This window comes from Tenrec ecaudatus, chromosome X, assembly GCF_050624435.1.
Source record: "Tenrec ecaudatus isolate mTenEca1 chromosome X, mTenEca1.hap1, whole genome shotgun sequence".
Lineage (NCBI taxonomy): Eukaryota > Metazoa > Chordata > Mammalia > Afrosoricida > Tenrecidae > Tenrec > Tenrec ecaudatus.
Window position 1 is genome coordinate 120,581,405 of NC_134548.1, and position 14,423 is coordinate 120,595,827.

A 14,423-nucleotide genomic window follows, 5' to 3' on the forward strand; every position below is an offset into this window, starting at 1 on the left:
CCAATCATTGACAGGCTTAACAAACACCAGCTAGTGATTATTGCTTGCTGGTTGGTATAAATATAACTTGAAAAAACTAAATAGAGATAGGACTACTAACTTATTTCACATGGGAAATTAACAATAAGAGATTTATGATATAGTAAACATGATAAACTATTAGTTTAGGTAGTATTTATTGAATTATGACCAAATTAAATATCTAGAGAATTCAGTCATCAATTTAATATTTTCTTCTTTAATATATGTGCATTGATTTATTATTTTGGGAGTGGGATATAAGTTGGACAGGAAATTATATGAGGGGCACACTAGTACAGTTGTGGTGAGGATTTTCTGCTGATTCTCAGTATAAAAAGTAAAAATACAAACAAACAACAAAAAAAAAACCTTGGATAAGTTTCTGAATTTGGGGCTATAGTATGCAGCAGAGTGTCTATAAATAAACTTCAAATTTAAGAATCTCAATGAGAATTCTCTTTTTAACTTTAAATGCTTAAAGGAATATCTTTTAAATCTATGTTATCACCTCTGGCATTTAGAAAAACAATGAAAGAAAAAGTGAGAGTCAGTCGACCTGAATTCTAATCCTTAGCTATATCTCTCACTTATTTTACCATGTCATTTGACCTTTCAGAGCCTTGCTTTACCCATTAGTACACCAAAAACAGCATCTGCTTCACAGGATGAACTTGAACATTAATGAGATGATGTCTGAGAAGTACTTGAATATCAGGTGTTCTGTAAATTCTAGGTACTATTATTCAATATTAAAATGTATTAGCCTTCTCAGAATCACATAACCTGCTGCATCTGTGAATGGATCCCAGCACCTAGGTGTGAATAAGAAAATGTCAAGCTGATGCCTTGAAATCAGATTAATCAATTATGATCAAATTGCATTAATGACTAACCAGATTTTCTTCTCATGATTCCCTACCCTACCCCAGGACATTGAGCAATACAGTTCTTTGATTAAGACTGAATGGCTAGCAACAATAGGTATTTTGTTAATTGGTTGCTCTTAGTGTGCATTCTTAGCCATCTTAAAGACGAAGCATTTGCAAATGTTATTTTAAGAAAGTCTACATTTGAAAATGCCCTTCTACAGAGGGGAAAACTCTATTTCCAAAGTTCAAAAGGACTCTTTAAAAGTAGCAAAATTACTAAGAAGGAGTAAATATTACAGTGTGGAAAGTGCATATTTTGAGCTTAACAAATAAAAGCTGTATAATTACCCTAGTAGTCTTGACCTATACGCTGAAGTTCCTGGAGGATCATAAAGTTTTTGTTTTAGTAAACGAACAACTCATATTCTGAAATAATGATACATTACTATCAAGGAGGTGCATTTCATATATGATTTCACTTCATACATGCTGACAATACTTCTATGAGATAAAGCTTACTTAGCCTGAATTTTGAATATGAAAACTGAGCCTTGGGAACATTTGCTACTTTGCCTGAATTCATAGAACTAATGAGTGATAAATCCAACATTTCACGCAAGTCATCTGATCCCAAAGTTGATGTATTTTCTATTATATTGTGCTAACTGAATCAGTAGGCTTTCTGAGGTCCAAAGAAATCTCTTACAGTGAATCTTTTGATCTTCCAATTAACCAGAATTCTATTCAAGGGACTATCCACAGAGGATTTCTATAGGGTTGCTCAGTTGCCACCCAATCTGTTTGGCCCTCATGTGTCTGTCTTTGATTGCCTTCTTCAGAGCTCACATTGTAGGAGATTAAGGATCACAACTGTCAAGACTAGTTCCTGTTGCTATGCATTCCCAGCCTTCCACCAATGAAATCACATTGCTTTCTTTATGCTCCCCTCTCTTTCTTTTCTCCCCGTTTTCACAAATCCGTTTGATTGTTTTTCCTCTAGTGCCTAATCCCTAGCAAAGTTTCCACATGAACTATAGTTATTTCCTATAAAGAATCCCAGGATATGAACAGTCATACCACCAAGGACCATATGCTCTACCTCTGACAAAAGACCTCTCCAAAAAGAGTGTTTTCTGTTCTAGCAATGCCCTGCTACGTAGGAAGCCAGATTCCTCCACATATTGTTTTTCTTTTCTTTATCTTTCATTTTAACTCCTTAAAACACTTAGCTTTTCCTTTTCCAGTTGACTCTTGTTCCCTCCTGCTTTGAGAGCCAGTGTGAGACAGGAACCACTGATTTGTTTTTTAAAAAAAGACACAAAGTTAGCTAAGCAGTAAAACTAGGAGAAAATTGAAGAGGGGATAGACTTTAAGAAAACATTCTTAGTATGGATGGTTAAGTAGCTACAGTGGATAAATGGAGGACGCAGGTGGTCAGCATGTGTTTTGTGCAAGAGCTGCATTATCCGAGAGAAAGCAGAGCATTGCTGATTGTTGTGTAAGCTCTGGGGTTAGAGGAGGGGCTTTCCTCCAGGCAATTGTCTCTATTGTGTCAGGTTGCTTTCCACCTAGAAAAGCCTGGCTGGAATCCTGGATGGTTTATAAAAGGACGGAGCTTTAATTCTCCTGCCATACTAACCAATCCCTACAGCTCGCAAAAACATAACTGAGTCAAGGGAACAAACGCACAGCCTGGCACGGTAATTTGGCACATATAATCCACATCCCACCCTGTCTAAAATATTAATCTTTAAACTGACAAGAGAGCTCCCTCAAGGATATCGGCTGCTGTTATTCCAGCAAGTGGAGAAATTCCAGGTAACTCCATTTTAACCACTTCAGGAGCCGAAGAAGTATTATTCCTGTCTTAATTTTGTTCCCCTGATATATCCTCCAGAAGGATAACAGAAATCATCAAGATGGCTCTGGCAGCCTCGCTTGAAGGTAAACAAGGGGCCATCTAGCTCAGAAGCAACAAAGCCCACATGGAAGAACACACCAACCTGTGTGACCATGCGGTATCGAAGGGATCGGGTATCAGGCATCAAAGAACAAACAATCATGTCACTGTAAATGAGGGTGAGTGCAGAGTGAAGATCCAAAGCCCGTCTGTAGGCAACTGGACACCCCCTTACTGAAGGGTTGTGGGGAGGAGATGAACCAGTCAGGGTGCAGGGTAGCAACGATGAAATACAACTTTCTGCTAGTTCCTAAATGCTTCCACCCCCACCCACTATCATGATCCCAATTCTACCTTGCCAATCTGGCTAGACCAGAGGATGTACATTGGTACAGATAGGAACTGGAAACACACGGAATCCAAGACAAATGACTCCTTCAGAACCAATGGTGAGAGTGGCGAGACCTGGAGAGTGAAGGGAGGGTGGGGTAGAAAGGGGGAACTGACTACAAGGATCTACGTATAACCTCCTCCCTCGGGGATGGTCAACAGAAAAGTGGGTGAAGGGAAAGGTCGGACAGTCAACGTCAGATATGACAAAATAATAATAATTTATGAATTATGAAGGGTTCATCAGGGAGGGGGAAGAGGGAGGGAGGGGAAAATGAGGAGCTGACACTAAGGGTTCAAGTAGAAACCAACTGTTTTGAGAATGATGATGGCAACAAATGTACAAATGTGCTTGACACAATGGATGTACATTTGGATTGTGATAATTGTACGAGCCCCCAATAAAATGATTTTAAAAAAAACATGGCTCTGACAGAAATGAGACTGTGTTACTGCAAAACTTTCTAGAAAGAACTTTATTGTGGACCATCTTGGTAAGGCCGACACCAGCCCATCTGTTTGTATCCGCATATGATGCCGGCTCTACATAACTTAGAGAGCAAAACCTACCTTTGTTCAACTCCTAATCTACTAGTGGAGACAGTCTTGTGGTACTAATTAGTGTTCTGTAGACACATATTCACTCATTCACTTGTTTATCTACAATGAATTATTAAGTGCACACAACTTGTTTATATGTTGTTCTGGGTGCAAACAGAATGGCATCTGTAATTGGAGCTTTAAAGTCAGAGTGGACACAGTGACACCACTAAAAGCTACTGCCATTGAGCCAGTTCTGACTCATAGTGACCCTTTTTAGAGTTTCCAAGATTATAAATGTTTATGGGAGCAGGTAGCCTCATCTTTTTCCCAAGGAGCAGATGGTGGTTTTGAATCATCAACTTTGTAGTTAGCAGTCCAGCGCTAACCCAACAGTACCACCAGGACACAGGGCAAGGCTGGAGGTATCATGCTGTGGTTAGGTGCCATCCAGACAGATCTAACTCACAGAAAAAAGAAAATAAAACAAAACACCCCACTGTGCAGTAGGACAAAACACTGTACAAAAGAGCAAAAGACTACCCAGTCCTGCAGCATCCCTAATATTGTTATGTTTGAACCTATTATTGCAATCACTGTGTAAATTCATTACATTTACACTGCCCTTCTATGTTACCAATTCTGCTGTCCTTTTCCAGGGACTAGTCTTTCCTGATAACATGTCCAAAGTGTATGAAAGGAAGTGTTTCCATCTTCACTTCTAAGGAACATTCTGGCTATACTTCTTCCAAGACAGGTATTTTTTGCGTTATTTTTTGTACCTGGTACTTTCAATATTCTTCACCAGCAACAAAATTTAAATGCATCAATTACTCTTCAGTTTTCCTTATTCAATGACCAACTTCCACATGAACATGAGGATATTGAAAATACCAATGGTTTCTATCACCAACACCAATTTTTTCATGTGAATTGTATCCTGTCACTTGAAAGTTTAATCTGTGCAAGTCAGAAATTCATGTTTTGTGACTCATAACTGGGTTATACTTGTATACTTTCCTTTCCACAAGAGTGTTTTAAGTGAAAGTTGCAGAGATGGTGGGCAATCCAAAAGGCTGTGCGACCCAGTGGCTCGGCCTTATTTCACACCTGCAACATCTTAAAAAAAAGTGTTTTAAATTCTCTACCCTTGTCTAATTAATGTCACAATCAAAAGGATTATCTTATGCACCATGATGATTGGCAATGTTCTCTAACATAAAATAATAATTGTCTCCAAAGTAAACCATAGATATATGATTGAATTTTGAGCTGACACTTAATTTCAGCCCCAATTTAAAAAGACTAGTTCTTATGACATGACCCTGCTTGATACTTGACCTCATGAAGTGATCACTGAAAATATGGGTGCTGTAGCACTGTGTGGGGGCTCGTTACTAGAAATCAGATGGTGCCTGGCTACTAGAAGTAGTATCTTGAGCCTTGCAGGCTCGTCTTCAAACAAGGAGCCTCTAAGTGAGGTGTCCACTAAGTCTACACAAAGGGAAGGGCATCAGCCTGTGTGAACCAAGGACTGTAAATAATACAATCCAAATCCGAAGAAGGAATATATCAGAGCTTAAATTGAGAGCACCTGGTTTACAGAAGGCTATGGATGACAATGGAAGCGCAAAGTGCATTTTCCGGGCCCCCCAGATGAATTAAGCCTCGGGTGAATCCCTTCTGACCATAGATCAGGGATGTCAATAGTCCCTTGATATGTAGAATGCAATGGAAAACATATGATTAGAAATGAAATTAGATGAAAAGGCAACACTTTTCATACAGTCACCTTCGTTTGACCCATTTTTCTTCAAACCATTTTATTAGGACATTTATTCAGACATCATACCATTCAATAGTTCAATCATATGAAGCAGTGATGTACAATCGCTACCACAATCATTATCAAAACAGATTCTTCCTTCTTGTACTCCTTGACATCAGCTCCCCATTAACCACTTCCCCTGCCAGATGCCCCAGGAACCCTTATTTTACTTATTGTCTCATTATATTCACCCAACAGCGGTTTCATATACTGAAAAACTAGAAAGACACATAACAGAGAGGCAAGAATGCTACCAACAATGACAAAATACAACAGAGATAATCCCCAGTTTGAAAGGAAAGAGATAATATTTTAAAACAGAGGAATATCAAAATATATAAAAACAGAGATCAAATGACAAGATTTTAGCAATTCAAGTCAGAAATATCATTTTAATCTACTATAGCTGTCTCTCCAATATTCTCTGTCTGATAACCAGTTTCTTCATACACTTATGTTGAACTTTTCTTTCTCTCCTGTCTTTTAAATGACCTTTTGCTTTCTTCGTGTTGTTGATGTCATCCCATAAGTCTTCTGTCATTAGTGTTCAAGGACTCAAGTCTATTAATGAGATGTTCTTGAAATCCAAATAGGATATATTCCAGGTCATACTTTGGCTCTCATGGACTTCTAATTTTCTTTCATTTCAACTTGAACTTATGTATGAGCAATTGATGGTCTGTTCCATTTGGCTTCATTTTGGTTGCTGATATATGATATTTATATTGAGCTGATAATATTATGATATTAGTAAACCACCAAGCATAATTTGTTATTTGGAGTATGGATAATTAAAATACCTAGAAAAGATTATCATTCTCTCAAAAAGACACACTTCATTGAATTTTCAGTTGTCTACATGATTCCTTGACCATCACTATTGATTTGCAGATATTGAGTTGAGGTGGTGACCGTTTAGACACTCCTCCTGACCACAAATTTCTTCTATTCAGCAAAGGAAAAGTATTCTGGTAAATATAAATATATTTTAATTTATCTATTGCTCTTCCTTATTCTTCTGATTGAAATAATAGAAAAGACATTTTGAAAAAAATTAAAGCAACACAGGGCTGGAAAACACACAAAAAATCCAGCAGTAGCCCAAAATGTTTGAGGAAATATTAAAAGATGGGATCTGACCATTAGAACAAATAGAAGAGGAAAAATTACAATCTAAAGTAGGAGGAGTATTTTCTTCTAAGAGAGCTCCAGAGAATATGCAAACTCAGACTTAGGAAATACGCTTACAAAACTTAAGTGGAAATTTTTTGCATAATTACATAGCTCAATTCAGAGCTGCTAAGCCAACAAGGCTTTATTCTTCTTACCCATTCCCCTCTCTCCTATTTAGAGCATATGATAGTGTCTGTCAGTTTAGAGTAGCTCTCAGGATTCAACCAAGAAGCTGCATCTGAATTTTAAAGTAAGTAAAACCACCTGTCTGGGGTGGAGGTGCTCTAAGATGTAAGAGCCTGAGTGTTAAACAGAATGGAGTGGAGGTAACTTTAGATCCCCACAGAAGATCTTTTGAACGGGTGATTTTCACCTTTCTTGGATATTAGACTCACCTGGGGAAACGGCCTGGTTGGGAACCACTACTCTAAAACAGTCCTCTGAAATTTAATACAGACAGGAATGAACTGTAAACCTTGTTAAAATGCAGATTTTGATTGAAAAAGTCTGAGGTAAGGTCTGAGAGTATGTATTTCTACCAAACTCTCAAGTGGACCATGACGGTTGGTGGAAGAACTACATTTTGAGTGGCAAGGTCTCAGGAGAACAAAAACTATAATTTTAATTATAGTTTAAAATGAGGTTGTTGTTGGGTGTCATCCAGTCAGTACCAACTCAGTGGCTCTAGTTCAATATTCATAAAACAATCAACGTAACCATTACATAAACAAGACATAGCCATAGATGTAGAAAAAGCATTTGACAATATCCAACACCATTTCTGATAAAAATATACCTAATAAAAAGAGTAATGGAAGGTAAATTCCTCAAATAATAAAGGCCATATATGAAAATCCAATAACCAACATCATGCTCAATGGGCAAAACTGAAAACATTTTCCCTGAGAATTGGAACTAAACAAAGATGTCCCCTATCACCACACGTATTCAACATCATGTTGGAAATGTTAGACAGAACCACGAGATAACAGAACGAAGTCTAGGGACTACAATTGAACAAAGAAGAAGGGAGAATATCGTTATTCGCAGATGACATGATTTTACATATAGAGAGCCCCCAAATTCCACACAAATATTGTTGGCAACAGTCAAGAGTTTGATAAAACATCAGGATAGAAGATGAGCTAACAGAAATTATACCTATTCCTGTATACCAATGAAGAAAACTCCAAAAGGAATTGTTCCTATTTTGTTTCTTTGAAAAAAGAAAGAAGATGTGAAGAAATAATTGAAGGCATATCTTCCTAATGCACACCCTACGTTATAGGAACAGCAAAATCGTAACTTGAGTGAGTATTTGCAACTTTTAGGGAACTATCAATGAATTGTTACGGGACTGAAGGAATAGAGATACTAATGAGTTTTCTAGACTTAAGGGTATTTACATATCTTATAAGAAAACTAACTATTGATTAAAGCAGAATTCATAATTATAAATAAGAAGAGTTTATATTTTAATACCTGTGGTTTTACACATTATAATTCAAGTGTTTTCTTTGTATTTGTTTCATGAAATAATGGAATATTAAAAGGGAATGAATTTTTATGAAATCTCCAAATACATGTATTGTTTTGTCCTTGTCACATCAGGCATTACTTTTGGCAGATGATATAGAAAAGTGTTTTGTGTAACCACTTGGGAAGATGTGAGATCTCTTTATTTTTTTCTGAATTGCTTAATAAACACTCCCTTGCAGCAAAAAAAGAGAAAATAGATGTTTTAGCTTACTCTTGAAACTTATAAAGAAAAACAAAATAATTAACAGATAATAAAAATGTGCTCCTAGAGGGAAGAAGCCCAGAACTAGCAGAAAACTTGTCAAGATGAAGGACAAAGTGGGAGGGCTTGCTCTACCTGACTTTAGCATGCATTATACAGCCACTGTAGTGAAAACACTGTGGTACTGGTATAAGTACAGATATTCAGATCAATAGAAAAGAGCTAAAAACCCAGAAATTAAAACATCAGCATACAGTCAACTGATTTTTGATAAGCCCCCCCCAAATCAAATGGGAAGCAGATGCCCATTTCAATAAGTGGTGCTGGAAAAAATGGATATCTACCTTTAGAAAAATGAAGCAAGACCCTTACCTCACTCCATGCACAAGAATAAACTCAAGGTGGATCACAGACCTTGAGGTAAAACTCCAAACTATTAGGGTCATTAATGAGGGAATTGGGACAAACTTGAGAACCTTGGTACAGGGAATACATAGGCTATCAGTAATAGGGAAAGATACAAATACAGAGGAGGCACAAATTGACAAGTGGGATATACTGAAGATAAGACACCAAGAAAGAATTCACCAAGAGAGTCCACAGATTGGGAAAACATCTTTGGCAATTGCACATCAGACAAAGGCCGTATTACTGAAATCCACAATACTTTGCAAGCTCACAATAAGAAAAAAAAAAACACTAACTGCCCACTAAGGAGGTGGGCAAAAAACTTGAACAGAGGTTTCACAGGGGCAAAAATCTGAATGGCCAATAAACATATGAGAAAATGTTCCTGATCATTAGCCATAAGAGAAGTGCAAATCAAAACAACTATGAGATACCACCTAACACCTCAATTAAAAAAATCAGAAAGCAGCAAGTGTTGGAGGAGCTGTGGGGAGACAGGAACTCTCATCCACTTCTGGTGGACCTGTAAGTATGTACAGCCACAATGGAAATTGATTTGGCGATATCTAAAACAGATGGAAATTGAGCTACCATATGACCTAGCAATCCCAATAATGGGCATATACCGAGAAGAGGCAAGAAACAAACTACAGCCAGACATCTGTGCTCCAATGTTCATTATGGCACAGTTCACAATTGCAAGGAGCTGGAAACAACCCAAATTTTCATCACCAGGTGAATGGATCAAAAATCTGTGGTACATATATACAATGGAGTACTATGTGTCCCTAAAATGCAGCGATGAACACAGGAAGCACATTGCCACATGGGAAGAACTGGAGGAAATCCTAATAAGTGAAATAAGTCAAGCACAAAAGGACAAGTACAACAAGAGTCCACTGAGGTAAGCTTTAAAAAAAAAAACCCGGGGCATAGGGGAAAAGCTACTATATACATGCATCTCCAGGGTGAGGTCCAGCAACTATGGCAGGGGCAAATCCCAATCCAGGGATACATATGGCAGCCAACTAAATAAGAGGGGGAAAGAAAGAAAAAAAAAGTCATGTGTAGGCAGGGAGCAGGGCACTAATCCACCCATGGGAAGGATATTGTTTATATCTCCACAGGACAGGGAGAGAGGGATCAGGTTTCAACCCAATGCACCAAGACAGGAACACCACATACCGGCATGCACCAGGAAACCAATAGAGAGTTCTGCGGGGCCAGCCAAAATTCCAACTATGTGGACCACCCCCACCCCCACTCAGAATTCACTGCAGGAGCACTGGGTTATAGCTTGGGGAGAGGGGTACTTAAGATTAGAGCACATGGGCGAAATGAAAAGGCATGGAGACGGTGGAGAGGACATCCTGGCTCACCAAGCCCCAAGGATGATATTCCTGCTCAGAGCAGACAATGCAGAGGACTATAGGGCCGGCCCTACAATGGGACATGACATCTCTCACTAAACCTTAGTGCTGTGGGGGACAACAGTGGAGACACAGTGTGGGAAAAATGTACAGTCTGACCCCATCACGCTGGGACGCAACACTAAGGACATGCAACAGAGCAGCAATGGTAACAAAGTGATGAAATTCCCAAGGGAATACCAAAAATAGACTTTGGAGGCAGAGAATGGCACCCCATCAGACTTGACTAGAAAACACTCGCAAAAGCCAACAGACCTTAAACTATTTATAGGCTTTTCCATTTCTGTCAGTGGCTTTTTTGGCTCTTGTTATAGTTTTGTTGGTTTTGACTTCCTTTGTTGTTTTATTTGGCTTTGCCTGGTTTTTGCACTTAATAATGTGGCTGCATGTCTCTCTAGATAAGATAGACGGGATAAATAACTTTGAGATGAAAAGAACAGGACCAATGGTTCCGGGGTGGGGATACAGGAGAAGGGGAGGTGGGAGAAAGGAAGGTGTGTGTGTTGGGGAACCAATTCAGGGATAAGGGAACAATAAGTGAACTAAAATCAATGGACATAAGGGCATAGGACACCTAGTGGGGCTTAATCAAGGGCAATGTAGCAGCAAGGACTTACTAAACCTGAATGAAGGCTGAATATGATGTTGGAACAAGAGGAAAGTAAAAGGAAATAACCAGGAGGCAAAGGACATTTATAGAGGTCTAAATACATGGAAATATATGGAATAGAATTCTGTACTCATATCTATATATTAAGAATTATGTTTGCAGATGGACATTGGGTCTCTATACAAGTACTCCCTCAACACAAGAATACTTTGTTCTAATAATCCGGTATTCTATGATGCTCACCTTCCCGACATGATCGCTGAAGACAAAATGAGTGCATAAGCAAATGTGGTGAAGAAAGCTGATGGTGCCCGTCTATCAAAAGATATAGTGTCTAGGGTCTTAAAGGCTTGAAGATAAACAAGCAGCCATCCAACTGAGAAGCAACAAAGCCCACATGGAAGAAACATGCCAGCCTGTGTGATCATGAGATGTCGATGCGATCAGGTGTCAGGCTTCTAAGACTCAGAATAAAACCATACCTAATGTGAATAGGGTGGGGGGGGGGGAGCATAGCATGGCCCATCTGCTGTCAACTGGACATCCCCTCACAGAGGGGTTACAGGGAAGAGATGAGCCAGTCAGGCTGCAGTATAGCACCAATGAAATACATAACTTTCCTGTAGTTCTTTGGTGCCTCCTTCCCTCCACTGTCATGACCTCAATTCTACCTTATAAATCGGATTAGACCAGAACATACACACTGCTACAGATAAGAGCCTGCAACACAGGGAATCCATGATAGATTAACTCATCAGGGCCAACAAAGGGAGTAGGTAGATACTAACAAGGTATCTACTAGGATGATTAAGGGATGGTTGGGGAGAAAAGGGGACTCGATCACTAGGATCAAACTAGAATCCCCTCCCAAGGGGAAAAATAAAGTGGGTGAGGGGTGATGGAGGACGATGTAAGTTATGAAAATAATAATCTATAATTTATCAAGGGTTCTTGAAGGAGGGCGGGTGGAGGAGGAGGGGGGAATAAATGGGGAGCTGATATCAAGTGGGAAAAGAATGCGTTGAAAATGATGATGGTGACATATGTGCAAATGTGTTTGACACAATGGATGAATGCATGATTGTGATAAAAGCTGTAAGAGCCCACAATAAAAGTACGGGGGAAAATGTGCTCCTAATTTCATCGTTCAAGATAATAAAAATAGTAACATTTACTAAGTACTTAAAATGTTCCAAACACTATTCTTCATATCTTACATAAGTCAATGCATAACATCTTTACACCACTATGTGGTAGGTATTATGTCCATCTTCATGGATGAGAAAATTGAGGCCCCGAGAGATTAAGGTATTTGCTCAGATTCACAAATCGAAGAACTAGCCAGGATTCATAACCAGTCTGGTTCTAGAATTTATGATATTAATCTCAAAATTTCCTGCATAGAAAAAGTCAATAGATACTGTTTAAAATGCCAAGCTATAGAAACAAAAGCACATTATCTAATGTTAAAACTGAATCCATGTGAACAATACAAACCAATGACAGGCGTAAATTGATGTTTCTATGAAGCTCAATGGTGTTTGAAAGGTAGACACGGAAAGGTAATTTTAACTTTAGAGACTTCTGAGTGTCTTTGAAATAATTTGCCACTCACAAATTATTTCATTTTTACAAACTGGTTTAATGTTCTTTAATGCATTAAAGACACAATGGCATCATATGTGCAAATGTGCTTGACACACTGGATGAATGTATAGATTGTGATAAGAGATGTATGAGCCTCCAATAAAAATATTTAATTAAAAATAAAAATAAATAAAGACACAAGGGTAAGTTAAAAAAGAATACATTGTTACTAGAGTCCCAGTCCAAGAAAAAATGCATTTAAATATGTTTCTGCAATCAGAGGATGGCTTCAGATAAGTTGTCTCAACAATACATCTGTTTTTGTCTCCTTAGGATGCCTTCGAAAAAAGATTTAACGAAAACAGTAGATTCCAAGTGCATCTGCGGGGCCAGTTATATTCAAGGCAGAGAAGTCCGTTCACACTATGGTGACGGCTATCATCCTTCTCATTCCAAAGGAGTAATCGATAGATGTTCTTGAAGGACACAGAATGACCACGGGAGCTTATCAGGAAGAAATTTTAAGAAAATGAAAAACTGCATGGGGGGGCGGGATAAAAGCCAGAAAAATTATGCTGAAAACTGGTTGGGCTGTTTGTTTTTGCTTAATCATGACAATACACCTGCTGCTTATTCTTTGAGAGTAGTTAGGACTGTCCTATAAGAATGTCATTGAGAGGCCTTACTCTGTCCACCTTATACCCGATCTTGCCCTTTCAGTCTTCTTTTTATTCCATACACTTCACGCGCATTTTAACCAAGCTCTACTGGAGGCCCTCGAGTATCCCCAAACTTCTATGTTAAAGTGAAAAGTGGAAGGGGGAGAAAGGTGGAAACACCACCTTCAGAAAAGTACAGAATGAGGTGACAATATGTCGAGAAAAAATAGTCCCACATTTTATAACTTTGGTTTAATAAAGGTGTCTGTAATTTTGTAGTAATATTTTTACTTATGAAAGAAAGACACCAAGATATTAATGACAATTGCTTTTTAAAGTGGAGGAGAGCAGGGATTTAGGGTAAGGTTTTCATTTGCAATCTCTCAGTGATTTACAACTTTCCTAGGGTTACTTTTACTTTCTACCAAATGAAACCTTTAAACTGTCCATGTTTAGGCCACATTGTCAGAAAGAGTAGGTGCTGGTTAATCCATTAATTTTAAACAACCAAACAGTCAAAATTAGAGGTGGTATTGGGATCCCCTTGAAGAATTTTGAGAGGGAGTCTCGCTCAATGAAGTTTGTACCACTCCAAAATCTATGTGGATTTTTATCTGAATCTTGATCCCTCTGCTTCTTTATCCCCACAAAGAAAAGGAGGTATTTTAAACTAGTTACGTCTAGTAGCTGGTCACTGGCTGTACTCTTTTCCAGGACTTCAAATATTAGAATCAATTCTGTAACATCAGAAATCGCTTCTCTCTAAGGCTTCCATGCAAAAAGATCCTATTTAGCATGGCCAAGATAACAAGAAAACTGCCTTCTTGAAAAAACACTGCAATTCCATCATACAAGGCATTCTGTATGGACAGATAACACATATTGACAGTTTTGAATGACTTAAGTTCCTTGAGCATTCTTCTTATGGATACCCTCTTCCTGGTCCAGTTCAATTCCTAGGCTAATCTGAGATCCCTTGCAGTTAACTGTGCAATTTTTATCAGCCTAAAGAGGTGAGTCTGGGAGATAATTTAGCACCAAAATTTTCAGTGACAGTAACTCAATATAACCTTGGATTTGAAGAGGTAGACAGTTCGGGATACCAGCACTCATAGCGGCATGATTATTAATCCAAGTATTGAAAACAACTAGCACAACACATTTTGTTATTGTTAGGTAACATCAAATACATTCCCACTCTTAGGAGGACTTCCTCAGTAAGTGCTTCCAGACTCCCTCCTCGCTTTCAGCAAACAAAATTGTGCAG

At 38.4% G+C, this 14,423-nt stretch overlaps 1 pseudogene; it reads left to right on the forward strand.

Moving 5' to 3' along the window:
- Nucleotides 1–4,732: 4,732 nt before the first annotated feature.
- LOC142435370 (small nucleolar RNA SNORA14) lies at nucleotides 4,733–4,841 on the forward strand (annotated as a pseudogene).
- Nucleotides 4,842–14,423: the final 9,582 nt, after the last annotated feature.